The following is a 7,210-nucleotide window of genomic DNA, read 5'->3' as shown; positions in this document are numbered from 1 at the left end:
GGCAAACTCTGCCTATGGGATGAGCTGATCCCAACTTTGTCCATACTCCTTGGTGAGACATCTGAGTAGATTACCCAATGTTTTGTTCACCACCTCTATTTGGCCATCTATCTGTGGATGGTAAGCTGAGCCAAAAGATAAGTTAGTACCCAATTTCTTCGAGAAAGTCTTTCAAAAATGACCCAAAAACTTAACATCTCTATCTGATACAATGCTAGATGGCAAACCATGTATTCTGACAACTTGTTTAAAGAAAAGAAAAGCAATATGACTAGCATCATTAGTAGTTTTGCAAGGTATAAAGTGAGCCATTTTACTAAATATGTCCACAACCACAAAGATACTATCATGCCCTATTTTTTTCCTTGGTAAACCTACAACAAAATCCATACTGATGCACTCCCATGGCCTAGAAGGAATGGGAAGTGGCTGATATAAACCAGCATTAGTGCTATGACCTTTTGCCTTCTGACATACCATGCATTGTTCAACATACCTCCGGACATCTCTCTACATCTTAGGCTAGTAATAAAAGTGTTGAACCAACTCTAAGGTCTTATTGAGACCAAAATGGCCACTCAAACACCCATTGTGTTTCTCTTGAGTGAGATTTTCTCTCATGCAACCTTTAAGAACACATAGCTATCCTCCCATGAATAACAAACCATTCTACAATGTGTAGTCAGCATACTCATTATGAAAATGATTCTCAAAAGAAAGATAAACTTTATAAGCAGCAGCAAAATCATCATCAGTAGGATATAAATCTTGAAAGCAATCAATCCCAATACTCTTTACTTGGATCTCCTGAATTGTTAACAATCTCCTACTTAAAGCATCAACTACTTTTTTACATTGGCCTTTCTTGTGCTTAAGAGTAAATGTATATGCTTTTAGGTACTCTACCCATTTCACATGTCTATGGTTGAGTTTATCCTGAGAATTCAAGAAATTGACTGCTTGGTTGTCTATATACACAACAAATTCCTTAGGAAGCAAATAATGCCTCCACTTCCTAAGTGCCTGCACCAATGCATATAACTCTAAATCATAAGATGAATACTTTTTCTTTGCATCATTCAATTTTTCACTAAAGAAAGCAACTGGTCTATTATCTTGACTCAAGACTGCACCTACAACAAGATGACTAGCATCACATTCTATAGTAAAAAGCTTATCAAAGCTAGGAAGGATTAACACTGGCTATGTAGCAACTCTAGTTTTAAGTAACTCAAACCCCATATTGGCTGCTTTTATCCATTGAAACTTGACCTTATGACCACCCTTTATTGTATCTAACATGGGTGCACAAATTTTGCTGAATCCTCTGATAAACTTTCTGTAAAACTGGGCTAGACCATGAAAACTCCTAACCTCACTGACTGATTGTGGGTTGGCCAACTTGTTATGGCTGCAACTTTAGATTGGTCCATCCTAAGATCTCCACTGGACACAACAAAACCAAGATAGACTAGCTCTTGCTGCATAAAATCACATTTCTCAAGATTTATGGTTAACTACTCATCAGATAATCTTTGCAAAACAATAGCTAAGTGTTTCAAATGCTCCTCTTTAGTCTTATTAAAAATGAGAATATCATCTAAGTAGAATACCACAAACTTACTGAGAAAATCTTGCAATACTTCATTCATTAACCTCATAAAGGTACTGGGAGCATTAGAGAGTCCAAAAGGCATAACCAACCATTCATGAAGACCCTCATTTATTTTGAAAGCAGTTTTCCACTCATCACCCTCTTTTATTCTTATCTGATGGTAACCACTTTTTAAGTCTATTTTGGAGAAATACCTCAGACCCCCTAAACAATCCATCAAATCTTCTATCCTAGGAATAGGGAATCTGTATCTTATTGTGATCTTGTTGATAGCTTTGGAGTCTGTGCATAGTCTCCAAGTGCCCCCTTTCTTAGGTGCTAACATAATGGGTACTGCACAAGGACTTATACTCTTTCTTATTAATCCTTGATCCAATAACTCTTGAATCTCTCTAGCTACCTCTTTGTTTTGCTCAGGAGTCATCTTGTATGGTGCTTTGTTTGGCAAAGAAGCTCCTGGTATAAAGTCAATTTGATGACTAATGGCTCTAGGAGGAGGTAATGTTGCTAGTTGTCCATCACTGATGATGCTCTTAAAGTTATCAATAAGTTTTTGCACATCTTGTGGGATCTCAACTTGTTTTTCTTTGTTATCCTCTTTAGGTTTCACTACAAGTGCATAACCAATCCCATCTCCCTCTGTCATGGTTTGGATGAACTCTTTTTCATTGACTAATAGCACTTTAGGTGCCTATGGTTTGCTGTTCTCTATCTCTTCACTAAGGGACTAAATTTTGTAGAGAATGCCATTCTTTTGAAAGGAATATGTGTTTTTCTCACCATTATGGTGTGCCCTTCTATCAAATTGCCAAGGTCTACCCAATAGTAGATGGCAAGCATCCATGGGAAGGATGTCACATAGTATCCTATCCTTGTATTCACCTATATTGAAGTCTACCCATTCTTGTTCATTCATTAGGACATGTTGCCCCTTGTTTAACCAGGTTACCTTGTAGGGTTCACTGTGCTTCATTCTAGGTAGGTTCAATTTGCTAACTGCCTCCTCTGAGATAATATTATTTGTGGAGCCTGAATCAATAACCACCTTACATACCTTGCCCAAGATTTTGCACTTGATCCTGAACAATGCTCTTCTTTGAGACACTTCACACTTATGAGGTTCTTACATCAATACTCTCCTCATCATTAGACTTTCACCATCTTCGGGTACTAGGTACATTGCTGGAGTTCTTGTACTACTCACTTCCTCCTGAACATAGTTCACTTTTTTTTCACCTCCATGGGAAGAACTAGGCTTTTTAGGACACCTATAAGCAAGATGACCCAATTTCTGATAGTTGTAGCACTTCATCGTGGAGAAATAAGACCCTCTACCTGGGCCCCTAGACCTACCCCTTCCTGGGTTGCTTGATCCCCTTCCCCTATAACTAGGTTTTCTCTAAGAATCCCCACTTTTCTCTATAAGCTTAGATTCCCCCTACGACCTTTGGTCTATGTTTCTTCCCCCAAAACTACCTCGATGGCCTCGACCATCTCTACCTCTTCCTCTACCTCGGTTATGCTACTCTTGCTTCTTCCTACTCCCTTCCTCTACCTTGAGTGCAAGTTGATAGCACTTCTGGACTATTGTAAGGTGCAACAAACTTAACTCTTCCTGTATGTTCCATCTCAAACCATTGAGATACCTAGCAACCTTGACATTCTCATCCTCTTGGATCTTTGACCTAAGGCATAGCTTCTGAAACTCCTCAGTGTAGGTGCTGACATCTAATTCTTTTGCCTAAGGTTTTGCCTTCTCCTATGCAGCTATATTTCATAGTCCTCTAGAATGTAAGCCTCTTTGATCTTGGACAACATTCCCTTCCAAGTTGCTATGGGCCTTTTGCCCTCTTTCTCATGTTCATCCTGAATGAACTTCCACCATGTTAAGGTAGCTCCTCTCAACCTCGACTTAGCCACCTTCACTTTCTGGGCCTCTATCACACCATCACACTCAAAATTGTTCTCAAGCCCCTCAATCCACTCCATGACCACTTCTAGGTCCATTTTACCATTGAATAGTGGGACTCCTTCTAGTGTTCTCCCACTCATAGCCTTCAAGGCTTTCAAAAAGGGTTCATTCTCTATCACAGCATCTGGTATAGGGGTCTCATCCTCTATAGCTAATAGCTTACCCTTACCTTATTTTCCCTCTATCTTATTGTTGGCTTCATCTGCCTTCACTTCTACTTCACCCAACTTCTATTCTAAGAGGTCTAGCTTCACTCTGAGTAACCTATTTTCTTCTTCCTGGTCTTCCACTTTCTTTGCTAATTTTGCATTCATCACCATGGTTGCCAAATTGCTACTTCCTCCCAAGTGTAGCTAGGCTCTGATACCACTATGATAGGGAGGATAGTGCTGGGTGGTTGTTAAGTGGCTAGTATATTTGCCTGGAAAAAGTTTCTTACTATTTTCAAAGTTGTAAACCCCAAGGTTAGAGTGCGAATAGCTCAAAGGCAGTCTAACAACTCACCATGTTCCACCTCCCTATGTCAAACTCTCCTTGGTTACTCAAGGGCTTCAATCCCATAATCACTCTGGCTTGGTAAACTAACTCCTTATTCACCCTCTTGGCATTCATTCCTCTGTCCCTAACCTGCTCCCTAACTGCACAAGGTTTCCTTTTATTGGCTTACACATTGATATCAAGTTTTGCTCCCAATGGTGTCTTTTGTCTTCTACGTTTTGAGATGTAGAAGTCCTCGACAAGTGCTAAAACTAAGTTTTTGGAGTCTACCGCACAAAAAGTGTTAAATTCATGTGAGGACAACTTGTTTCAACTAGTATTGATGACTTTTGTGTTTTACATCCACCATTTATGTACCCGATTTGCAAAAACTAAATTTTGAGGCCTAAAAAGGCTACAAGGAATTAGCCCTCCTTTTGGGGTTTTGTGCTCACCCTACTCAAGCGATGGACTTCCAGACTAAAAGAATCACATATATGGATACCCTTTTGGGAGCTCTTGAAGATATTCTAAGTTTTGGGGTCTCTTAAGCCTTCTCCATGACTGTCCCAAAAATGGGTGCAAAAGAAGGGTTTGCAAGGGTTTTGGTGGCAAATAATGACTAACAATTTGGAGACCTTCAAAATGGACCAAACAAACTTGGTACTTCCATGTTACTTGCTAAATAGGCCATGAAAAAACAAGTTTCACACCTTCCAAAGGTTGGGAAATAAAATTTACAAAAATTGTTCATAAGGCATATGCAACGTTGACAACTTTTCCCATTACTGCTATCTACAAGCACATCTTTAGTATGAAAGCAATTACATTTCCAAACATGAGAACATGTCCATTATAAAGGACACACCAATATCACATTAGCCCTGCACAAAAACCATTAGGCAATTACAAACAAAGGTTTGTTCACTGTCAAGTCATTCATGACTGCACTTTTCTCTTTTCACTATTTTTTCCACTTTGGACCTGCACTTTACAATGTCAAAACTCTTATTTGAAGGTCTATTTGTGCTTTCTTGGCAATTCTCTACCTTCTTCATGCTTGATGTCCTTCATACCTGCCACTTGGAGAGGAGAATTTCTTGTACAATTTCAACAAACATGTAAAAATCAGTCATAGTTGACTGTGGCAACAAATTTGCATTCCCAATCTTGCCTCAAAGATCATTAATTGATCTTGGCAACTCCAAACTCATTGAAGACATAAAGAACACTCCTTGTGCTTGTTTGCAAGAAATTAGAAGGAGGTACAACAACCTTACAAGCTCCAATACAAGATGGAGAGTAGGCTAATGAAAGAAAATAGACTCTAAAAGAGTGACTCACTATTTTTTACAATATTTTCCAAGCTAAACATGAAGACATTCTCCTCTTGGCTTAGAAAGCCTCCTTGCCTTGGCATGAAAACTTCTTCATCAAGGCAAGTCTGTTCAACTTTTAAATGCACTTGCTATAGTAGAGCAAAGCATTAAATTCCTTCAAGACCCTAGCCAAATGGCACACTTGCCTAGGGCTTAATGGCCACAAAAACTCCTTACACCTGCATTCTTGAAAACAAAACATGTATCTACATAGTCTACAAGTTGACCAACTGGTTCTTGGAAAGCCATGAGCATTTTAGGACTCCAAGAAGCCAAGTTGGTCAGGCATCCTTGCCAATTCCTAGACAAGGCAGTGAAACTGTCAAATCAAACTAATTTTGCCACAAACTCAAAACTTGATAAAATAGAATGCCACCAAAGGGAAAAGTTTAAGGAAACATATTAGAAACAAAAAAAAAAAAGAACAGTACGGCCAAGTACAATTGGTGTACGGACTGGTGTTCACATGGAGCCAAAAACTAGAGAAAACCAAAAAAACTAGTGTAAATTTGCAAAAATGCTTCTTCACTTCTAATGATCAACCCTTACAATAGTTAAAATAGGTGATTAAATACCTCTCCAAGTTGGCTAACCTCCTGTACAGATAGGTACATGTCCAAGGGCACTTAATTTTGATATTTTGATGCCTAAATGACAACTTTTGGTGCCTAGAAAATGCAAGATTGACCACCAAAACTAACCATCACCTCAAAACACTTCTCATACATAAAACCCAAACAAGAAATATGTCTAAAACCTTTTCAAAACAAAAACCACAAAAAAAACTCATTTTTCCATCATTTTGCCAGGCAACACCAAATTGGCAACTTTGAGCAAAAAGATGAAAACAAGAAACCAAAACCCCATAATGAGTTCAAAACTCATCAAAACAACCTAGAACAAATTAGAAAACATCCGAAACAACTTTCCAACTTAAAACAACAAAAATCAAACCTAAGATGAAAATGAAGCTAAGAATGAAGCTAGGTGTTCTTGCACCATAGAAGGTCCCACAAATAATGGGACATGTTGTAGATTGTTGCAGGGGTTTGTGGCTTGAGGTCTGAAGGACAACTATGAGCCACCTAAGAGAGATTCAGGAGATTGAGGTGGATGAAGGAAACAACACAACCAAATCCTTGTGTTTGACCAAGAGACCAGCCGATATGGTAAAAAGTAGATCGCCAAAGATGGAAGGCGTGATCTAGGAGGTGCATAAATGATAGATTTTTGCAGATTGGCTATCTAGAAGATCAAATTAGACAAGATATTATTAGATTTGGTTTTCCTTGAGGTTGGTGAAGAAACCCTAACCGGCTGATTTTGAAATGGTCTTTTGGTGTGTAACCAATGATAGGGAGATTGAGTGAGAAGTTGTTCAATAGGCCTAAATTGGTTTAATCTATCAAATGGACCCAAAGGATATTCTTTTTATTTGTTTTCAATTTGTGTTTTCAATAACAAACTTTAACACCCACACCTTTTCTCAAACAAACACCCCATTGTGTGTTATGCAACTTTGTTCTAGCTTGCTTCCTCAAGTTACTCAAGTCCTCCACAAGAGGTCCAAACTCCAAAATGGTGTCTTGACTATTATTATTGGTTTAATTAGGTCATTTGTGTGTATTTAAACTATTTTACACAATTTTGGAAGTTTTACACCCTTGGGTCAATCGGGTTCAACTTTTAGTGAGAAAAGGGCTAAAAGGCTACTAGCTCGTGCAGGCCTAATTTGAGTGAAATTTTCTTATATGGTGCAAAAATGGC

Source organism: Cryptomeria japonica, chromosome 9 (assembly GCF_030272615.1).
Source record: "Cryptomeria japonica chromosome 9, Sugi_1.0, whole genome shotgun sequence".
Lineage (NCBI taxonomy): Eukaryota > Viridiplantae > Streptophyta > Pinopsida > Cupressales > Cupressaceae > Cryptomeria > Cryptomeria japonica.
The sequence above is the reverse complement of the archived record's forward strand: the minus strand, read 5'-3'. Positions refer to the sequence as shown.